The sequence below is a fragment of the Vidua macroura genome, chromosome 1, assembly GCF_024509145.1.
Source record: "Vidua macroura isolate BioBank_ID:100142 chromosome 1, ASM2450914v1, whole genome shotgun sequence".
Taxonomy (NCBI): Eukaryota; Metazoa; Chordata; class Aves; order Passeriformes; family Viduidae; genus Vidua; species Vidua macroura.
The window spans coordinates 84,642,522-84,664,224 of NC_071571.1; the positions used below are offsets into that span (position 1 = coordinate 84,642,522).

Below are 21,703 nucleotides of genomic sequence, written 5' to 3' on the forward strand. Positions count from 1 at the left end.
ATCTGCTTTATTCTAGTGCAATGAGCTTTATAGAGCAAATCTCCTTTCCTGATAGCAGACATCATCAGACAAGGCAAAAGGGAAATGATATGGCAAGTAGACGTTTACCTCCTGAAACCCAAACTGCAAAGAAGGAAGAAGGCATTAATGGCTGCAAAAGTTTTTCTAGTAAGTGGTGTTGTTTATTTTTCATATAACTAGTTTCTGTGTTTCTGCAAGTAGAAGCTTCATCTTCCATAACAGACATTTCCTTGATACTGTAGAAATTAATAAGGAATTAATTTCAAATAAAAAACAAGATGTAGAGAGCTAAAATTGTGAAATCTTATTTTTTCCTAAAATATTAATCAACAAGGTTCAGCCTTTGAGTATAATTTTTCAATTTACTTTGTCTACCAGAAGAGGCTATAAAACACACATTCCCTTTTGGAACTATTTAAAGCACAACACACAAGAAAGGCAAAACCAAAATCAAGTCACAATTAATTCTGAAACTGGAGCTGAGAAGTAATGCAAGACCAGCTACTGAAGCTTATGCAAGCCCCTTTGGCCCAAAGAGGCTGACAGACAGTCTCCTAGGCTGTAAAATAAAGAAGGCTATGTTATTGACTTTTCAAGTTGAGTGATGTGAGAACAGAGATAATTTTCTCACATTTGACAAAACAGACACAATAGCAAAAGATACAGCATAGAAAAAGTAGGGAAGCATGGTTTTGTGTTCATGTTCTCAGGGTATGTGGCAGCTGGTCAGTCACAGATGGCTGCTCTGGGCTGGCAGGTCAGCCATGACAGCTGTTGCTTTAAACCTTGGCTTGCTTCCCTGGTTCACAGCATCATCAGGATAAAATCTCCTTCCTTCCCTCATTCCTTGCAGGCTAGGCCCAAGTGAAGGGCTTGTTCTCTGTTGTGGTATTGGTGCAGTGCTCTGCAGCTCATTTCCAGTTTAGAAGGAGTGAAAAGAGAAGAGACAAGGTGGGGTTATTTGAAGAAGGATGGGGATGGTAGAGCAAGAGCTCATGCAGCTCAGAGAATCCAAGCTGCACAGCCCAAGAGCTGAGGCTTGTGCACAAAGATCAGAAATACCCAGCCCTGCTAGCCTTAGGCACTGAATCCTGCAGCAACTCATCACCTTCATTTTGCTCTGTAGTGCTGAGTTTCCCTTGGAGTGTGCATATATAAAACACCTCAACCTTTACATAAAAAAAAAAGTGTGATATATATTTGGAGTTACCAGTTAGGCTTATTTTTTGTCATTCACTTAAAGGTTTTGATAATACTACAGACCTTGAAAATTAATAGGTTATTGTGTTTCAATTTTTTTCTCTTTGTATTGCTTCTGTCAATAGTCATTAGAAGCTATCTAATGACTACTGATTATTGCCATAGGTATAGAAGTATGATGAGCTCTAAGCAGGTTCTTCCAGGTGATCTAGCAGATTAGTGGCCCCAATTAGCACTGGCTTTTTTTTTTTTTTCTTTTTCATTACACACAATTACTAATCAGAATCAACCACTTGTTCATAAAATTTCAATCACAAAATGAAGCAAGATAAATATAATTGATAGCTCTGTGTTCCTTGCCAGATCACCCCAGAGACAGTTATGGACCAAACATCCCTAAATTTTCATTTTTTGAACACTTGTAAAATTGCTGCCCTGATGTCGCCAGGCAGGAACAGCTAAATGATCAGCATTTTAAAGTCTCAACTTAGACATCCCTTAGTCCCATGGTACACACCTCTGCAGCGACGTATTCTGTGCTGTGGGATGTCTCATGTGAAGCCATTTCTAGAAATATCAGGTAGCTGTGTTTCCTAGGTAGAAAGCCCCATGAGGGAAAACTTTCTGCCATGGATGCAGAGCTAAGATTCCTTATTGACTGGGGATCACTAGAGCAGCTGTGAGAATCTGTGGAAGGGGAGAGGTAAAGCAGGGACAGCTAAAGGAACACTGTGCTCAAGGTATAGGACATGGCCTCAAGTTACACCAGGGAGATTTTTATTAGATAGTAGGAAAAATTTGTCCCTGAAAGGGTGGTCTGGAATAGTGTTCAAAACACTTGTGGACGTGACACTTGGCAACAGGGTTTAGTGGTGAACACAGGGGTACTGGGTTAATAGCTGGACTTAGTGATCCTAGATCCTTTCCCAGCCTCAATGGTTCTGTGATTCTGTGATTCATGCATTGAACATTGCTGAACAGAGTCGGGAAATATACATGTCTGCTCTGAGCTTGCAGCTGCTGAGACAGAAATCCTTTCTTCTAACTCCTTGCAAAGTCCGAGAGCACATGCTGAAGAACCAGAGGAGCTCAGTCATCTCTAGGAAATTTAAAATAAACTTCTTGATTTTAGTGAAATCATGACTGGAAAGTCCTGAAAGACATTTGCGAACATACATTTTATCAGGGGATAAATGTGACTGTACTGTGCTTTCTTTCACCACCTAAAATGTCATCTATCTCACTGTTCTTGTAATAGATGATGGAATATAGGTACAATCACAGTCAATTTTTTCTAAAACAGAATACACAGATGCCAGTCTACATAAATGCAGCCACAAAATGGCTAGTTTTGAATAGAATAATTCCCAAGTCTTGTGTTTGCTTGGAATTGGGACATATTTATTCATTTGCATTATTTAAAACTTTCCCCTGCACAGAAGTACTCATTAGAGAAAGAAGGTTTCATATGAAATGAAACATCTTAATAATTAATCTTTAAAATTGTGTGTATATATATATATATATATATATATATATCTTGAATGAATGCAATCATAATATTTATGTATGTAGAAATCTCTGTTATATGTGCAGGTTTTTAATATTTCCATTAAAATCTGCACATATAATAGAGAGGTCAAAATACAAAAATAATACATTAATTAGAGACATACATGTATATATACACACAATTTTAAAGATTAATTATTATTTCTCCTTTCCTTATATCAAAAAGTCAAGACTCTGCTTTTTGTTTACTGAACACAGGGATTTTTGCATGTACAGAAATAGATTTCCTTGTGCACACTCTTTGCTGTGCTGGGAACCAGGAGCTAAGCAGTGCTTTTTTCTGGTCCTCTACTCAAGTCCCCAAGCCACACAAGGACATCCTTGGCACCCTCCTGCTCCTCATATCGAGGACATGCTGGCCAGTCTGCTTGGTTTTGTAGCCTACTATAGATAAACTAAAAATATAGAGACGAACCGGGATTCCTGGAAGAGCAAATCTGATAACCTTGTTGTGATGGCACCAGAGGAGAGATTTATGCCTCTGGCACACACTGCAGCCAGGCTGTCCTGCAAGCATGGGGAGAGGGAGATGCAGTCTGTAGCAAAAGCTGTGTGAACTACACCACAGAGCAGTGCTGATGAAGGAAGAACAGCTTGCTGTCTGCCCTCTGCCCAGCAGAGAAAGAAAAGGTAGAAACCGTTTCTCCCTTAGTGACTTCCGAGCCCTGGTGACAAGGAAAATAATGTGTCAGTGCTTCCATTTAACAAACCTTTGGCTAGGCATTAGGAGAGCAATTTTTTCCACAAAGCAAGGCCTCCCTTGCCCTCTTTCTGCAGGATTTGTGTGGCAAATTTGGGGGGTATTGATGTAAAAGAAATCTAGATTCACTTCTCTGTAGAGAACAAGATTACGCAGGGGTAATACCTATTTCAGAAAGGAAGATTATTTGAAAGTGAATAAAAAGATAAAAATTTTTCCAGGGTATATGTTCCTCTACGGCAGATTGTGCAACCAGGCTGTGTGTAAAACTTTGCCTGCTGAGGTTGTGCTTTTTTTCCAGTTTTATTTTAAGTAGCATCCATAGAAATCTTGCCAAACACAACTTTGGTGCCAACTCATATGCTGCATATGGCCTGAAATGCTGGGCTGTTTGGGGTTTTTTAGGGGCATGGGGAGAAGAACAACAATGTTTTGGTTCACACACACAATTCCCAAGCCTTTGCATTTCACTGAGTTTTCAGGAAATGAGCATATGGCTTTGGAACATCCATCTCTGAGTCTTGGGCTGTGTCAGCTGTAAAGAGGAGAGGAGCAGCACAAAACTCAGGCAAGTCACACATATGTGTCTAGCACAGGAAGGGTACCTTCATAGAAAGCTGAAGGAGTTGGATATTTCATTGGGGAAGACAGCACTTGGACTTGGGTACTAAACACTGTCATCATCTTTTTGGAAGCCATATGCTTTCCAAACATGCTACAGAAGAGGCTGTATTGATCTGTTGTGCACCATTAGCAAGCAATTCTCAAGAAATCCTAATTCTCAAGTCAAAAATTTGTCTTCTGCAGAAATAAAAACGTTCACCTTTATGAGGGTTATGATTTGTCTGTGATGCTGCTGAAAAAGAAGCCTTTCTTTTTTTTTTAACCAAAAGAAAATACTTTCTCTTCCACCTTTTGCCCAACAGTTGCTGAAACTGTGAATTTTTGGACTTGAGAATACAAGAAGTATAGATAAATTATTGAAACTCTAGGGATTTTCTACTTGTTAGCTGGAAATTTTAGCAAGTAAAGAAAAGGTTATTATTTAGTGTCTCTATGCACTGAAAAAGTGAATGAAGGGCAGCTTTGCTGTTTGCTGTTTGCTGTGATAAGTACAGATCAGGCCATCAATTAAAAATCCCTAGCCTTGCTGTTGCATACTTTATTAAGTGAGCAGAAGCCTGCAAATAATTATAAAGAATAAAATTATTGTCTAGTTGGGTTAACTTTGGTAATTGTTTAATTTCTTCTTTTCTTCTGAACTTCCTGACTGAGGTCTCATCACAAATATCAGGGAAAAAAAGCATTTCCCCAGAGACTTCTAAGGCTATCAGAAGCAGGAAGCACTATATTGTAAAATCCACTGTTGCTAAACTAAAGCTCAGTAAAGGATACATCCCACTATTATACAAATTTTTAGTCTGAGTATTGGAGGAAAATAGTATTTTGTGAGTCTGCTTCAAGACTTGCTGGTGAATGGCTACAACTTGTTGTTCCATGCATGTATCATCATAATTTCTATCCAGTGACCTCACAAGGTGGGCACCTGAAATGAAAATGTAAGTGAATGAAGAGAAGAACCCAGCACCAGCTAGGCAGTAAAAGACAGCTGCAGTTCTGAGGAGTACAAACCAAGATCAATGACATTGCAAAAGCATCCTGAAATTGTTTACTGCCAGTAAAGCACAATGCCTTTGACTAGGTATAAAGCTAGAGTATTAGACGTCTGCTCTTGTTCCAATGTCTCTTAAATGAACAAGCTTTAAATACATCAGTTTTTATATGCTGCACTTTTGTTTCCTTTTATGTAATGGATTATTCAGAGCACTTTCTTTGGGATAGAGTTTGTCAGTCAGATGGAAATTATTTGATTTTGCAAACACATTCACATAGCAAGACATGTGCCTTTTATACTGAACATTAATGCAAATACATGCACTCTACCTAATTCAAGGAGACACCATTCTGTTAGAGCTCCTATGCTAATCCACAGCTCTGCTTTGACCCCTTTACACAAAATCAAAGTGAAAAAAAGGTATGAAGATGTTCAAATGTCCCTCTCATTAACAACAGAAGAACAATTCTGACCATGCCCAGCAGACAGCAGTCATGGAGTTGTTGTTTGAGTATTTCATGCAAACTTAAATTTGGAAATTATAATTGTAGAACCTGAGAGACAGGTATCAAAGATTACAGAATTTTAGAATGAATCTGTTTTACATGGGACAACCTCAGGGAGACAACTGGAGTTTAAACATTCCTAGCGGTCTCCGAGTTGTGCAGCCTCCAAGGCAGAGAGAAATGCACAAGTATTCATGCCCTATTTTAATGACCTGATCTCAGTTTCAGAGCCCTGTTGTTATGTCTACCTGTGGACAGCAGGATGAAGCTCACTATGATTTTTTTTTCCACCCCATAGGGATTTTCTGGCCAGGAAGAGGAAAAAATCAAAGCTGCTGCAGTGTGTTATATAACTTTTTTTTTTTTTTTTTTCCTTTTTTTTTTTCTTCAGATGAGAAAGTGTTGATCCTTCCCTTTTTCACAGCCTGGCTTCCCAGCTGCTAGCTTCCTTGCTTTTATTACAAAGTTCTACCAGGATAATCTGATCCTTTCTCTCTGTTACATCATTCTCTCACTTTAGCCCAGGAAGTTTGATGCAAGTGGATCTCATTCATTTCAAATGAATTGACTGTTTTCAATTTTAACCAGACTGAAGTTGTGATTGTGTGTTGTTTTATCCATAGAATGAATAGGGGAAAACTCTTCTTGCTGGGGAGAGATCAGAGGAGATTATTTAGCCTGAACTGTCTCCACTCCCAGGACTGAGACTTCCTTAGGTAAGCTTGCTGACCTGTGGAATATACCTTTCTTTACTCATCTGCTTTTTTTCCTCTATCATTTTAATATTACATCCCCAACTATCTATCTAAGTTGTATACTGCTACCCTGAGATGTGTTTAATTTGCTGCTGTGAACGGGTAAAGATCTGTTTCTTTGTTCATTGTGGGCACAAGGTGGTATGTTTTCAAATATTTTCACTATTTGTAGCTGAGAGATTTTCATCAACACAGCTGCTTTCTATGTAGCTACAAACATTCAGAAACCTAAGACTTACACACAGCAGTCAGAGTCACTTGTAAGAGGTGCTTCATGACCCATTAACACAGCTGTCATATCTGGCTTCCCTTTAGTTAAATATTGCTAGGAATTTAGACTTTGTACAATATTTCAGACTAAAAAGAAAAATCCTTTTAAACTGCATAACAGATCAACATGTCTACATGGCTCTCCTCCCGTTCTACTGGCTGAGGTACACAAAATGTGAACATTTTTCAGCTTTTAGTGCCATTTGGGTTCCTACTGGCTTTACTAGCAATATAATTAGGGATCCCAGTTAATGTCAGTGATGGTTTATGTGAATGGTGGTTTATTTAATTTTAATTACTATGAGGGAAATCTCCAACCTCTTTCACAATAGTTTATCAATAGGGTTTTTTCATCTGTTTGAATCAACTCTTGAAAAATTAAGAGGTCTGTAAAAGTTTCCCTGTTCAGTATCAAGCATAAGCAATTGAATAAATAAATAGTTTTCCAATGGAATGGTTCTCATCCTGAAAAGAATTTCACTCCATGCTGCCTACCTCCTTTGGCAGGTACTGCTGAAGATCACACATCTCTTGGAACACTTGCGTGTAAGTGAGATTCTTTCACTTTTAGGCCTGCCTTTTTTCATTAGCTGTTTAGTAAGTATTTGTGGATAGTGAGCTCTAAGTGTTTTGTTTATTGCTTGGAAAAAAAAGATAATGTGCTGTCTGTCAATCAGAGTGCAGCTTTGAAGACTCCATTTCTTTAAGAACACATTTCAGGCTCAGAAGACATTCTGAGAATCAGCAAATTCTGTCAAGTATGAATGATTCAGTTACACTCTATTTTTCTACTGTGTGGTACTCATTTCTCCTAATGCTCAATTTTGCTGGCAAAGTTGTCTTTGAGACAAGCCAGTCATTGTGTTGCAAATTTGCTTGAATGGATCAATCTACTTTTAGCATTGAGTTTTTCTGTGTGGTTTACTTCGTTATACTCACTTTAACATTTTACTTTTTAAATTGATACATAATTTATTGACAGAAAAAATAATAACGAGCTTTCTTCTATCACATAGAGCATTTAATTGTCTTCAAATCTCATCTGTTGGGATAGGAGTCTCTTCTCACTCTTACACTTAGGAACATCAGCCATAGCAGTATTGCTCAACATAAGCATAAGGAAAATGCAGCTCTAGAAACATTTAAGAACAGATAACTTTAAGTTATTTACTGGAGACTTGTCTGTAAAATCTGATCTTGGCATTTTATTTAGGAACATTTTCAGGCCAGTGGTGCTTGACAGAAGTCCTGTTTGCCAATGTATTTCGAAGTGCTGTTGTAACTAGACCGTGTAGTTCTACACCTGTCTTCCCTCAGCACAGAAACTAGTCTTTTTAAAGGGGAGAGCTCCAATGCCACGGTCAACAGATTTCATTTCTTCATGCACTTCCCATGTCACTTTAAGTTGTGCTGAATGAATGAATACTGTAACACTAGGTCTTCATTCAGATTCTAAGCACTGTCTGGGGGCAAATCCAGCTCTGCAGATGTTTTCTTTTGGCAGGGTGCGTATTGGCAGGAACAGAACTTTGTTTATTGGAAATGTTTCTTCCACCTCTCAGTTCTAACTTGTTTGTTTGAGGAACACTGTCCTGAGATATAAAACATCCTTATTTTATTGCCAAATGCCCAATCCATGGGTAGTCTTCACAACTGTTTCAAAACCCTTCACATTTGTGTCGTTTTGGCTTGCTGTGCATCTGGATACATCAGTGTCACTGTAAATTAAGGAAGGGGGGGAAAAAGCACCAAACCAAAACAAACAAAAAGCTCTTCAAAAAACCCCAACATGCTCCAGGTAAAGATAATAAAGCAATTGCATAAATCCTAGTTAAGCATTGCTTGGTATGGGGGAGTCACAGAAATGTTAAGCAAAGAGGCCATGATTATATAAGAAAACATGAGTACATCTAATAAGGCATAATGGCAATGTTGGTCTATTTAGCAGCCGTTACACAGCAGGGAAGCTGCAAGAAATTCGTAAGAATCAAAGTGGTACCAAATTATTTTTGAGTTTAAGAATCCTGCTTATTCTGTAAAATTAAATTTTATTTAGTGATGCTGAATAGTACCTGTAAAGTAGAAGACTTTTCAGCAAGAGAGGATGAATAGTACAGCTTCAAGAATGTATTGATTACTGCAGCGACGAGAGAGGTTGTACCGGTGAAACTGTGATATGTTCATTCTTCTGAATCCAAATAATGGGATTGTGTGTTCTGCCTCTGTGAGAGGTATTTGAGCCCATGTAACATTCTTTAATGGGTCTGAATCATCTTCAAACATGTATGGCATAAATAAACAGTTTCCCTATGCTGTACACATAGAACTAAAAGGCAGGCTAGATTAAGAGTCTTGCTCAAGGGCATAGAGGAAGACCAAATCCAACCATTGTTCTTGACAACTGGTGCAGCATTTATCAGGTTGCTGATTAAGTGGAGGGTCCTACATTCTATTATTGGTGATGCTGGTCTGACAAGGAGTCCTGGTAAGGTGGCATACAAATGAACCCTGTTAATTTACGTACCATTAGAAACACAAGACAGAAGGAAGAAAATCAATGCTTTGTTTTATAGTAAAGAAAAAAATCAATGAGGAAAGAAATGGTGTTTCCTAGGATTTCAGAAAATGTTTTGGGCTATGGGGAGTAGTTAGAGGGAATTAAAACTGTTTAATACAAGTTGCCAATGTCCTTTTTGAGAACAATGATCTAGAGCTATCATTTTGTAACAAAAACATGAGTAAAATCCAGAAGTTCAGAATTGTGAAAATGAAGAAATATCGAGAATATACTTCTGTTGTTCTTTTTTTTTTGTTTTAAAATAAACTGGCAGCCAGATACATTGAATCTACGAAAACTGAAGAAAATGTCTTATAAATAAAATTTAAAAACAAATCTGTGCAGCAAATCATGTAATCCCAAAATCCACAAGACAAGTTTACCTAAGAGAACTGCCAGAGATCCATTTCTAGTTTTGTTTTTCTGTCTCTTACAGTAGCATATAAAGGACTGCTAGAGGGAAAATGTAACAACAGACCAAAAATGGAATAAAGTTTTCATGGTGTTGACTCTTGCTCTTGGCAGTCTTCAGTTTAGAGACACCCTGAACCAGAGGTTGCACCAGGATCATCCTATTTAATAGTCTCTGACATTACTTTTATAATTTTTAACTGTTCTTTAAAGATAATACTCTGATTAAAAAAAAAAAGTAAAACAGAACACCACCATTTAAGTATGCATAATATTAAAAATCTGTGGGTTTGTTTTGCTTTAAATTTGTTTACTTTCCATTGGGTATCCCTACTTCCTAGAGCGCAACAAATGCTGAAAAATTGTTCCCCTAACTCCTTCCTCAGTTATTTTTGCAGTTCACAGATACACAGAATCACAGAATTACAGAATAAGCTGAGTTGAAAGGGACTCACAAGGATCATTGAAGTCCAACTCCTGGCCCTGCACAGGACACCCCAATAATCCCTCCATGTGCCTGAGTGTGTTGTTCAAACAGTTCTTGAACTCTGTCAGGCTGGTGCTGTGACCACTTCCCTGGGGAGCCTGTTCCAGTGCCCAGCCGTTCTCCGGGTGAAGAACCTTTGTTTAATATCCAAGCTTAACCTCCCCTGGCACAACTTTGTGCCATTCCCTCAGGTCCTGTCACGGGTCACCACAGAGAAGAGATCAGTGCCTTCCCCTCCTCTTCCCTCACAAGGTAGACTGCAGTGAGGTCTCTCCTTCAGTCTCCTCTCCTCCAGGCTAAACAGACCAAGTGACCTCAGCCACTCCTCATACAGCTTCCTCTCCAGGCCCTTCATCATCTTCATAGCCCTCCTTTGGATATTCTCCAAAAGTTTAATGCCTTTTTTATATTGTGGCACTTAAAACTGCTCCCAGCATTCGAGGTGAGGCCTCCCCAGCTCAGAGCAGAGCAGGACAATCCCCTCCCTTGCCCAGCTGTGATGCTGTGCCTGATGCACCCTGGACACACCTGGCCCTCCTGACTGCCAGGGCACTGCTGGCTCATGGTCAACTTGACATCCACCAGACCCCCTTGTCCCTTTCCCTGGCACTGCTTTTCAACATCTCATTCCCCAGTCTGTACATTCATCCAGGGTTGTTCCATGCCAGGTGCAGAATTCACACTTGCCCTTATTAAATAGGGTTGCTGATTGCCCAGCTCTCTGATTTGTCTAGGTTATCCAACAGATTTCTGTTTCCTCTTGCTCCCTGTGCCCAAAAGCAATTTCTCTGTTAAACTGTTGCGGCCTTTGATATTTATTTTATCTGAAATATAAATAATTCAATAACTCTAAAAAAATTGTGCTCTCATGATTATCATCATAGGTGGTTTTTGTACCATAATGACATTTGGGGTATGAATTTATGCCATGTCATAATGATGGTCTCTCTTTGTTTTCTCTTTCTTCCTAACAGTTCCTAATATTTCTCTTTTCCTTTTTACTTCCAGTGAGATTTGTAGAGTAGATTTTGACTACCTACCAACAGTGCCTCAGGAGTCTTTCCTAAGTGATAAAATACCCCAAGATGAGTCCATCAGTTGTTTGCCCTTTTTTTTAATGTTGCTTGTCACATTATATGAAATTTTGTCACTTCTTTTTTCACCTCTTCTCCAAATCTCTCATATTATGGTGAAAAAGAGAAATTAGTTGGCCCTAGGGAATGCTTCCACTCCTGTCTGTCTATGTTGCTCCCTGCCTTTTAGCTAATTTCCTGTACACAAGCAGATCTTTCTCCTGTACCACACTTTATTTTTAGCACCTTCTGATAAAGAACTTTGCCTAAGTTTTTATGGAAAACTGCAATTTAGTCTACTTCACCAGCTAGATTATTCTTTACAATATTTTAATGGACTTTTTTTTTTTTTTTAATTTTAAGAAATTTGTGAGGCATGATTTATTCCTCATTAGAACATATCTGCTTGTACATCCATATATGCATTAAGACCATACATGATTTAAACACTGGAAATAACAAAAGTGACTATCCATAAGTACTTTTGGATACCTTTTAAAAATAATGTAACTGGCATTCTAAAATATCTTTTATTTCTCTGCCAGCAAGATCAACATAAGTGGTATACTGAACACAGTACTTCTAGCAACTTCACATTCAAATTCTCTTAGAATTCATGGAATTCCATTGGAAATCTTAGAACTCTGTTCTGAATTAATTTTTTTAAGAATTTTATATATTCATTTCCAAAGCTGTTTTGCTGATGTTTCAGTTTGGGCCATAGTGTCACAAATTAGCATCCTGTAAAGAAGGATTCTGGCACAGGAATCTACCTAAGGTCATTTGCCCCCTAACTACTGCCATTGCATCTCATTTTCTGTTTGGTATTTTAATAGTTTTCTTTTTCCTAATGTTTTGAAAAACATCCTTCAAGATTTGAATTGTTTTCTCAAGTGTTCCTCAAAAATCCTTTTTTTAGTCTGTCCTGTTCTAGGTTTGCATTTAACACGATGGCTTTGTATTTTCATATTTCATAACACCTCTGTGTATGTATATTATATAAATATATTGTGTTAATATATCCCTATAAAACATTCTGTATTGCATAGAATTTATTTTAGATTTTATTGAAGTTCTATATTTATACCATCATTTTCATATTCCCTCCATTTGAGCACATTTTCAGACATTGAAGAATCTGCTGTTAACCTCCTGTACTGTGCTATTAAAAGTATGCCCTCTTTTTCTTGTCCTTCTAGCAATTTCTTCTCAAGATGTAATCTTGACTTAGTCTGGCCTATCAAAAAAGGGTCTCTAAACAGTTATCCTGACAGCAAACAGTATTTTACCCTTTCCTGTCTCATAGCTTTTTATGTAATTCCTTTTTTTGAACCTAAATTATATGTAGGGAATATTTTGGTCTTCTAACTATGGCAACAGGGTGGATCACATTTACCAGATTCTTTGTTGCTTGGGATTAAATTTTGCCTTTGTAAATTCTTATTGTTCCAGCAATAACGTCAAACATAATGCCATTGTAATGTCAAAAAATTTAAATATCTTCATCACTTTTTCTTTTAAAATATATCCAAATAATTGCCACTGAGAATAAGTGAGTTCTACTACTATTATATATTCTATGTTTACAATGTATGTAATTGTTCTCAGCACTACACAGTCTTTATCATTGTCCTGGTTGAGTGGTCAATTAAACCTTATGTAACACATTTAATATATATATTGATTGCATCTAGGTGTGGAATTTTAATATGCAATAATTCTGTATCATCAAAGTCCCCTGACTTTTTAATGTTTTAACCGTATTCTTTTGTTCAATTGCACTTTGGGATTTTTTCCTTTCCTATATTTAGGAAAACCAGTCCTAAAAGGCACATAATTCTTCTTGGAGATCTATCATAATCTCTCTCCAGATTTACCTAGGCCAAAGTTGGTCAGAAGCAGTAGCCTAGCTTTCAAAAATGGTTTGAAAAATTGCAAAATGTGTGAATGGACACATCCAGGTAACCAAGGGTGACCACCAAAGCCCAGCTGAAATGTAAAGAGTAGATTTATCTGGTGACCTCGCTAACAGCGCTGGGCAGCACAGACACACAGGGACACGGGCTCTATTTGGCTTAGCTCATCCTACAGAGGCAGGGGGTTCACTGCCTGCCTCACTGGAACAAAAGGCTTTTGGCATGTCTGAGAGTGCTGTGTGTTATGTGTTATGAGTGTGTTATGTCTTATCTCTCCATAGGAATTCTTCTAAAAACAGGCAACACAAGGCATAATAAATGGAGTTTTCCCATACTGACATTTTTAGCATTCCCAGCTGCAAAGTCACTTTGAATTAAACTATTCTCTGCTCCTTGACAAATCTTTCAGTTTTCACCCTTTTGTCCCAGCACAATGACAGGCATTACTACATGGCTGAACACTGTAAGCCTGTCTGAGACAATCCTAAAATCATTGATCATGGAAATATGACAAGACCGTATATTGAAGAAAATTGGAGGTGAAGTACTGCATTTTGCCAGAAATAGCATTGAAACCAGAAGTTGCCCACCACTCTGAACATAAGATTAACTTCAGAGGAACTAGATACTTTTGGAGAAAAAAGTTCAAAATATGTAGAATGATTCTCGGGCCACTTCATTGATCTTCTGAGGGAGATGAGGATGCACAACTCCTGAACAGTGCATTAAAAACTTGCAAAACCAGCTGTTGTGTGCTAGATTAAAATTCCAAAGTTGGGCATTTTCCCTCTGAAAGGGGACAGCAGTTAGCAACAAGGGGACAGTAGAGCCAACACACTCTATAGTTGTGCATCTGTCTGAGTTTGTTTCCTGAACCCATTTCCATCAGCAAGATCTTTTTACAATGAATTTCACTGTTCATTATGGAAGGTATGGTCAAAATATGTGTTCATCTGCTTCCTTCTAGTTCTGATATTATGACAAAATTGAATCATCATTCTATATTCAACTTCTTTATGTCTCTATATCGCTCCTGACTATCATGTTTTCATAGTCATGTCTTTTATAAATTGCAGAGTCTTAGTATGTAGAGCATCTCCTTGTTGGTTGAGCAGATGGTTCCTGCTTGTTCTGTTCCTTTTCTCAGTGAACCACATTCATTAGGAGATGATGGGAATCCAAACTGTGTGTATGGCAGGTCTTTAATACTTTTGAAGAGGATGCCTAACATCCTAGTCCCTGTTTGATTAACATCAACCTGATATTGCCTTAGATCTATTGATTATAACTCCAAAATCTCTTTCCTGAGTAGTAGCAGCTGCTTTACAGCTCATCATTAGGGACCTCCTGGATTTTTTTTGTCCTCATTACTTTCCTTTACTAAAGCAGAATTTATTCTGCTTTTTTATTGGTAATCTTTTTTATTACAAGAAATCCTCTGCAATGGTTTTCAATCAACTTCTCTTTTTACCCTTCACACCACTTTCTTTGTATCCAATCACTTTCTAGATCACTTTTGAATCCACTAGAGTGAAGATACCCCAGCATAAATATCTACTTCTTTCCATTTTGAGAACTAATGCTTTATTCATGCCTTTTTTTTTTTTTTTTTTTTTTTTTTTTTTTTTTGTTCTATGCTTTAGTCCATTATTAGTTCATGAGAATGCCTTCCTTTTTACCCATGTCAATTCAAGTTTTTTGGAAAATACTTTTAAAGCCTTCACCCCTGTAGATTAGTGTCATTAGGTGCATCATATTCATTTACACCCTTCTCAGTTTCCTCCAACAATGCCAACAGATTTGTGGGGCATAAATATCTTGCTTGACTCTCCCATAGTGTATTATTTTCCTTATATGCCTACTATTTTTGTTCCTCAGTATTGGTTTAGCCAGTACATTATTCAGGTTTTCTTCTACAGATTTTCACATCATGTCAGGCTTTTCTGGTAAGTGATATCTCTGGGACTCCATGCAACCCTTAGAGTTAGAATTACAATCTTCTGATATGAAGGCTGATGTGAGAAACTGCACATTGCTGTTAAAGTTCAGTATTAGGCTAAAACCCATGGCTGAATGAAAAATGGTTGCTGTACTTCTTATCAACTTTGTTCTGAAACAAGGATATGTTTGAGATACAACCTCTGATGTGCCCCTGTAAAAAAAGTTTCTTTCACAGTGAACAGACACAAAAAAAAAATAAATTAGCTTCTCTGATATGGCCTTATTTCCTCCAAGAGCTTCTGATGTAGTTTGTTTCAAAAAGATGCCAAGGCTTCTATTTCCACTGCAAAACTAAAATATATTATTTTTGAGTGAGGGGAATCAAGGAATAGAATATACTGGGGGGTTACCCTGTTATGGTCAGTACCAAGAACATACATGCACTCTTGGGTTGCACCTACATTTGGGACACTGCAAGAGAAGGCTATATGGCATAAAATGGGAAAGATGGGAAGTTTCCTTCTATTCTTACTTTATACACACACAGGAGTAAATCTGGTCAAGCAGTCGAATAAAATCAGTATTACAGCTAAATCCAGACACTCAGAGAAAAACACCCAATGAAGGAGAAAAAGTCTATCTTGAGCAAGAAACTGAGGAAATTCTTTTCTGCCACAAATGAGAGCCTTGCAATAGAGTTCTGCACTCTGACAGATGAAGACTTTTAACGAGATGTTTTGTCAAACGGTTCTGATTGATTGAGTCAGGCTGAATACAGCCATGGAATTGTAGCTGCTTCACTGGGATTTTCATCAGAAGGTATTTGAGTGGCACTAAAATAACTTTCACTCAAGGGTTGTGGCAATTGCACAGGATGCAGGAAATCTTCATGTTTATTCTTTACGATCCATACAAGCTGCAAGTGAGTCAGTCTCATTAGGTTAACTTTTATTCATTAATTTCTCTTTCCACACTTAAGTAAATAATCCTTGCTAGGGAGAGAAAATGTTGATATCTATAAATCAGAGATGTGGGTTTGGACAATATGAAAATGCAACACTGAGAGTGTTACTGATTTGTGGCTTTTGAGAATGAAAACCAGATATTCTGGAGTGCTATGTAGCTCTTCACCATCAAACAAAATTTAATATGAATTATTTAATTTGATCACAATCCAAGTTTCTACTTCTTAAAAAGAATTGAAAATCACTTTGCTTTTTATACATCAGCGATCCAGAAACACCACAGATTTTTTTTCTCAGATGTATTCTCCCTCCTGAACACATGCTTCCATACTCTGCCTGTCATGGTGTGGTGTTCTCAAAGAAAACTTTAAATAGAGACAGTAAACAAGAAGATTGGGCTAGTTCATTAATCTTTCTAACCATACTTTTATCTGAATTCACATACCTGTCAAAAATCAAAAGATTTTTCAAACAGAGTGTGATGATATTCCAGCCCAACCCTTCCAGTTAAACCTGCCCTCTGGTCCTCTGCTGTCTTCTACTTCCCTGTCTTCCTCTCAGGCAGGCGACTTACTGCATTCCCAGAGCAATTCTACAGGCTGGGTTGAGACATCTTTTATTTTCCTGTCCAGTGAGGCTTTACTGTGCAGGGAGAGAAAAGATCAGAGGAAGGCAGAAGATTTTTTGTTTTGGCTTTTCTGAGGCTTGTGGGACTTGATTTAGTTTTAACATTTAAAATATACAATTCTGGGATGAAATTTCCATGTCTACTTTCCAAATTCCTCTTAGATGACTAGAGGTAAAATAATTAATCATTTCTTTATGCTAGTTCTATTCTGAGTACAAAAAATCCAAGTTGTGATACTCCAGCTTTGCCTTTATTACTGCTTCTTTCCCACCATGATGTAGCGTCAATGCAATTGACAAAATATGGCATATATCTGTGCTGAGAGATTTGACCTGAGGCTTGTCACCAGGTTCCTGAAGGCTTGATGTAATAGACTGTTTGGCTTTGGCAAACCTTTCCAGCAATTGTATCAATTAACCCTGGGGACTGAGGGTTCCCCACACCAGCACAACACTCAATTTCTCCCCGCTAGGCAAGAACATAATGCATAATCTGAAGCAGGTTTCTTCCCAAATCACCTACTGAAAACTCTGTTTAAGATGAAGAAGGACTGGGGGACCCATGTGCCATAGATCAACAAACAAATAACAAAACATTTCTAACAATTTTAAGAGCCCTTGACTGTCCAGATGCCAGATAGCAAGTGAAAAGACTAACAGCTATCCACACATTTTCTTTTATCGTGTGGTGTGTTCGGCAATCTTGAGTTGCTAAGAATAAGGGCAAAAAGTTATTCTTTAATTTGAACCTGACTAACTGGCAAATTAATCTCTGTCAGATACATATCAAAACAGAGTAATTTTCTCTTTTCTCTTTTTCTCTGGACACTGCAGCACAAAAAAAAAACCAGAGAAATTAAATTACAAATGTGATCTGTGCAATGCAGACTCTAAAAAGCAATGTAAACACTAAACTTGGAAACCAAATATATGAACTAAGGCAGCAAAGGAAGTTGTGAAAATTTTTGCACTAAATCTTGCCTCTATCAAAATCCTGAGTCAACATGTCAAAGAAATCCCATTAGTACCAAAGCAAGAGCCTAGATACAGATCCAGTGAACTACTACTGGATTTTTTGCCTCTGCTTCACGGATTTTTCTTCCATCTACAAATCACTGTGGATTTGTTTAACAGCAGGAACTGTTTGTTTAAAACCTCAGGTGTACTTGGTATTTTCTTTTTCCAAAATCAGTTATAACCTCTATCTTTTTAAAGAAAAATTAATCCCAAGTGAAAAAAAAAAAGCATTGGAGATAGAAGAATGTTGCTTTTTTCCCGTTTATCTCATTCCATTCTGTTTAATCAAAAAACTAGAAAAGTTCTGGGAGCCTGCTCTTATGTTTACTTCTTACTTAAGGCTTGGCTTGAAAAAAAATTGTTTTAAAATAAACTCAGGCAAAAACTTTTGAGGAGAGTTGAGAGTTTGTGCCATAATCAACCATCTCACTTCTCTTTAAAGCACAGAAGTGTTTTTCACCAGGCTTTCAGCCAAAGTTAGCTAGCTCTTATTAATAACATATTCGTACTCCGGGAGAAATCCAGCCTAAGGGTCTGAGCTATAGAGGCACCGGTCACCTGCAGCTCTCATCAACTTCAATGGGAAGTAGATGTCTCTGTAGATCAGAATTTACTGGAACAGAATTTCAGCCTCAGGATAAAATGAGGCTTTTTAAAGAAATTTAATTTACAGAGAGAAATATGACTGCTTGGGGTAGTTGCAAGCTGCTATGTAAGGATCTCTCTGAAGGCCCGAGCTAGAGTTTGATGGAGTAATGGCAAGGGTATCTCCTTTTGTGGCTTCAACTCATATCGATTGTTGCTCTCCTTAATTTAAAAAAACAAACAACCAACCAAATAAACCCCAAAACAAAACACCCTCACACCTGGAAGTAATTGATTCCAAAAGATACAGGAGGAAAATGAAAACTCCAATGGACTGTCCGGCATAATACAAATAGTATGACAGCTTTAGCACTCAGGAACAACCTAGGCTCCTAGTTTCTTGAATGATCTTTATGTAGTAATTACTGGTGTAAAACAAAAATTACTTTTTTGAATGAAATATATAGAATTCATTACAATAGTAAAAGAAAATTGTATATGTGCACATAAATACCTGTTCTTGAATCTATAAGGGAAAAGGAACTTAAGTGGAATAAAAGAAAGGCAAAAGATAACATGAAACAAAATGAACCTAAGTTTCAGAAATCAAACAGCTAGCAAAATGAAGTTCATTTCAATGTCAACACCTAGATTACTTTCTCAGCAGATAGCTATTTTGGGGACAACAATGATGAGGGCTCAATGGTGGTTAGAAACCGAGTTAAAAAAACAAGGCAGTGCTTATAGGGCATGCTAAAGACTAGATTTTCAGAAGTCCTGGACATTCATTTGTTTCTACTGTAAAACTAATTGCCACACTACTGATTTCTCAAGAGGGTATGGACATATTGTTTTACACTATTTATATCTTGAGTGTTTTTTCTGTCATGTGCCAAGTTATGCATCTTGACTACTTGCAAAATTAACATAAAATACCAGTTAAACTACTGTTAAGCAAAAATGTTTTGGAAGTATTTTTACATGGACTTTTGAGATTGTTTTTAAATACAGGAATGGCAAAAATATTTTTAGCTTACAGTGAAATAAAACTCTGATATTTTATTGTTTTCTTTTCTCTGGGACAGATGTCCCTGCTCACAGAAGGGGTGTTGGAACTAAATGATCTTTAAGGTCCGGTCCAAGGTGAGGCTGTTCTCTGATTCCATGATTCTTCAGAGCACGCTGCTGCCCAGTGGGCTGAGGACCTTTGGCAATCAGGCTCCTTGATTTTGTAGCTATTTGCTTGGCCTGTCAAAAGTTCTAGCCAGGCAAATCCTTCCTGAGTCTTGAAGGTACCAGATGCATTGATCCTCCTTTTCTTCTTCTGGTACTGCTGCTGCTGATCTTAGGCAGAAGCTAAGGTATAGCTTTGTATGGAATTACTGCATTGAGTCAGCAGCCTGAATCTGCTTCAGAAATCAGTAATTGTGTTAAATCTGCAATAATTTTAATAATGGGAGAAGGAAGGATGCATTTTAAAAGCCTTTAAAGGCAAGAGTTTAACACTGTGAGGATTACCAAGTTAGGGATGGTTGATTCAGGCAAACCAATTCATGGCTGATTTAATATCCTTATATTTCTCCAACAACCATTTTACCCCTAGAGCAAGATTCAACATACTTTTTTTTTTTTTTTTTAGCCAGGTTTTTTTTGTCAGTTTTTGGTCTATGGCTTCTGCTCTAAAACCAAGTTGAAGAACAGGCAATGTCAACATAGGGACTGACAAATTAAAGCACAAGGCCTGTTCACGTGAAAATTTATTTGGGTCATGCTTACAGAATATTTTCTGATTAGGGTTAGAATTATTAGAAGAAATACATAAATAAAAACACATAGAATCACAGAATTATTAAGTTTGGAAAAGACCTCTAGGATCACATGTTGAATCCATCTGTCTCTAAACTCTGAGCAGAGCTGCAGATGGGCATTAAATAAGGTTTGCTCATCTTTTCATGCTGAAGTTGGTTGCCTTGATGGTGGGGATGACTGAGTCTTGGTCAGTCTTTCTCCAGGAAACTATTTAAAGCAGAGCAGTATTAAGTGAGTAATTAATTGCCAGTAGCCTGGTAGTTAGGGAAGGTAGGACTGTGGTGTTAGATAGCCTCAGGTGAGGGATGGAAGAAACTTGTGGTTCTATCTGGTTTTGGTCCCTGATTCACTGTCATTAGTGTCATGGTGTCATGGTTTGACACTGGCGCAATGCCAGCACCCCCATGAAAATGCACCTTCCCCAAATAAATGCTGTGAGATGTTATCAGGAACAGAGCAGAGCAGGCCCAAGCTTAATAACAAAGGGGAAAAAAACTTTATTAAACTACTACTACTACTGAAAACACATAAACTAAATCCAGGATGAAGACCTTTTAAAACACCCCTCCTCCTCCCAATTCCTAAAACACCCACCATGAAACATCACCCGGGATTCCTGATCAAATTACCACCCTTCAGATAATCAATACTCAAGCTATCAAGGGAGAGAGAAGTCTCTCTTGCACCACAGACCCCCCAGGAAACACAGTTGCCACCTCCTGTGTTTCCCTGTCACACATGGCAACCGCCCGGAGAAAATCTGCCAGTGTGACACTCTCCTTTCCATGTCACAGTGCTCTCACTACCGTGCATGGACAGACTGCTCATAGGGCTCCTTTAAGGATGCTTTGCCACAGACCCAAAGATACAACAGTTCAGTTTCTCATCTTGGGACTACAGTCGCCCCCATTTTCCCCTGGGGCCAAGGGTCCAAGAACAGAAATCATCTTCTTCCCGAAGACAGAGGGCATCACCATTCCCTCCTCAGCTTTCTTCTGTTCTTGCCATTCCTGTGCTTTTAGAAGCTGAAGCAGGTCTCCTTGGGTCACCACTGCATCCCCCTAAAATGCAGTCTCTATTGCAGGAGATTTTAGTTCAGTCCATGGCTAACAAGAAAAGTCCAGCCAAAAGCTACTTCATCAACTCCTCCCACCTAAATATTTCTTCTTCTAACATGTCAGGTCCTGGACTGTCTCTCTTCCACTACAAATCAAGGAGGACTAATATTTTACAAAGCCCTCATTTCCTGGAAAGGGTTAAAAGTTCAGACTCCCTGGACGGCTGGTATCTCAGTCCAGCATCCCATCTCCCACGCTGGACATCATCCCCCCCCCTTTCTCCTTCTCCTCTGTCGGCAAATTTCCAGGTGCCGCCAGGCTCTCTGTCACTTTCCCTCGGCGGGGGGGGGAACAAAGGCATCTCCGCTTCTCTCTACCCTTCCGTCCACAGGAGCTGGCTGGGTTTCAGACCCTCAGCCCCCTCGGCCTACCTGGACAAGGCCGCGTGGCTTCCCCTCCCCCACCCAGCCCATGGCTGGGCAGGGGAGAGTCTGCACTCTCTGACGACGGGGACCAAAGAGACAGTTCTCCTGGGAGTTCTTGCTTTTAACCCCCTGTGTTCTCAGGGGCGTGTCCATACTTTCAGTGGTCACTCCAGGTGCCAATATCCAAACCTGA

The 21,703-nt window shown here is 38.4% G+C and overlaps 1 protein-coding gene across 1 annotated transcript in view; it reads left to right on the top strand.

The window, feature by feature from the left end:
- The first annotated feature begins 6,313 nt into the window (after positions 1 to 6,313).
- The window catches only part of VWC2 (von Willebrand factor C domain containing 2), a 78,146-nt gene continuing 62,756 nt past the window's right edge, over positions 6,314 to 21,703 (top strand). The window contains exon 1 of the mRNA XM_053979047.1: positions 6,314 to 6,330. The gene's annotated coding sequence lies outside the window, so the exon portion shown is untranslated. The remainder of the gene's footprint in view (positions 6,331 to 21,703) is intronic.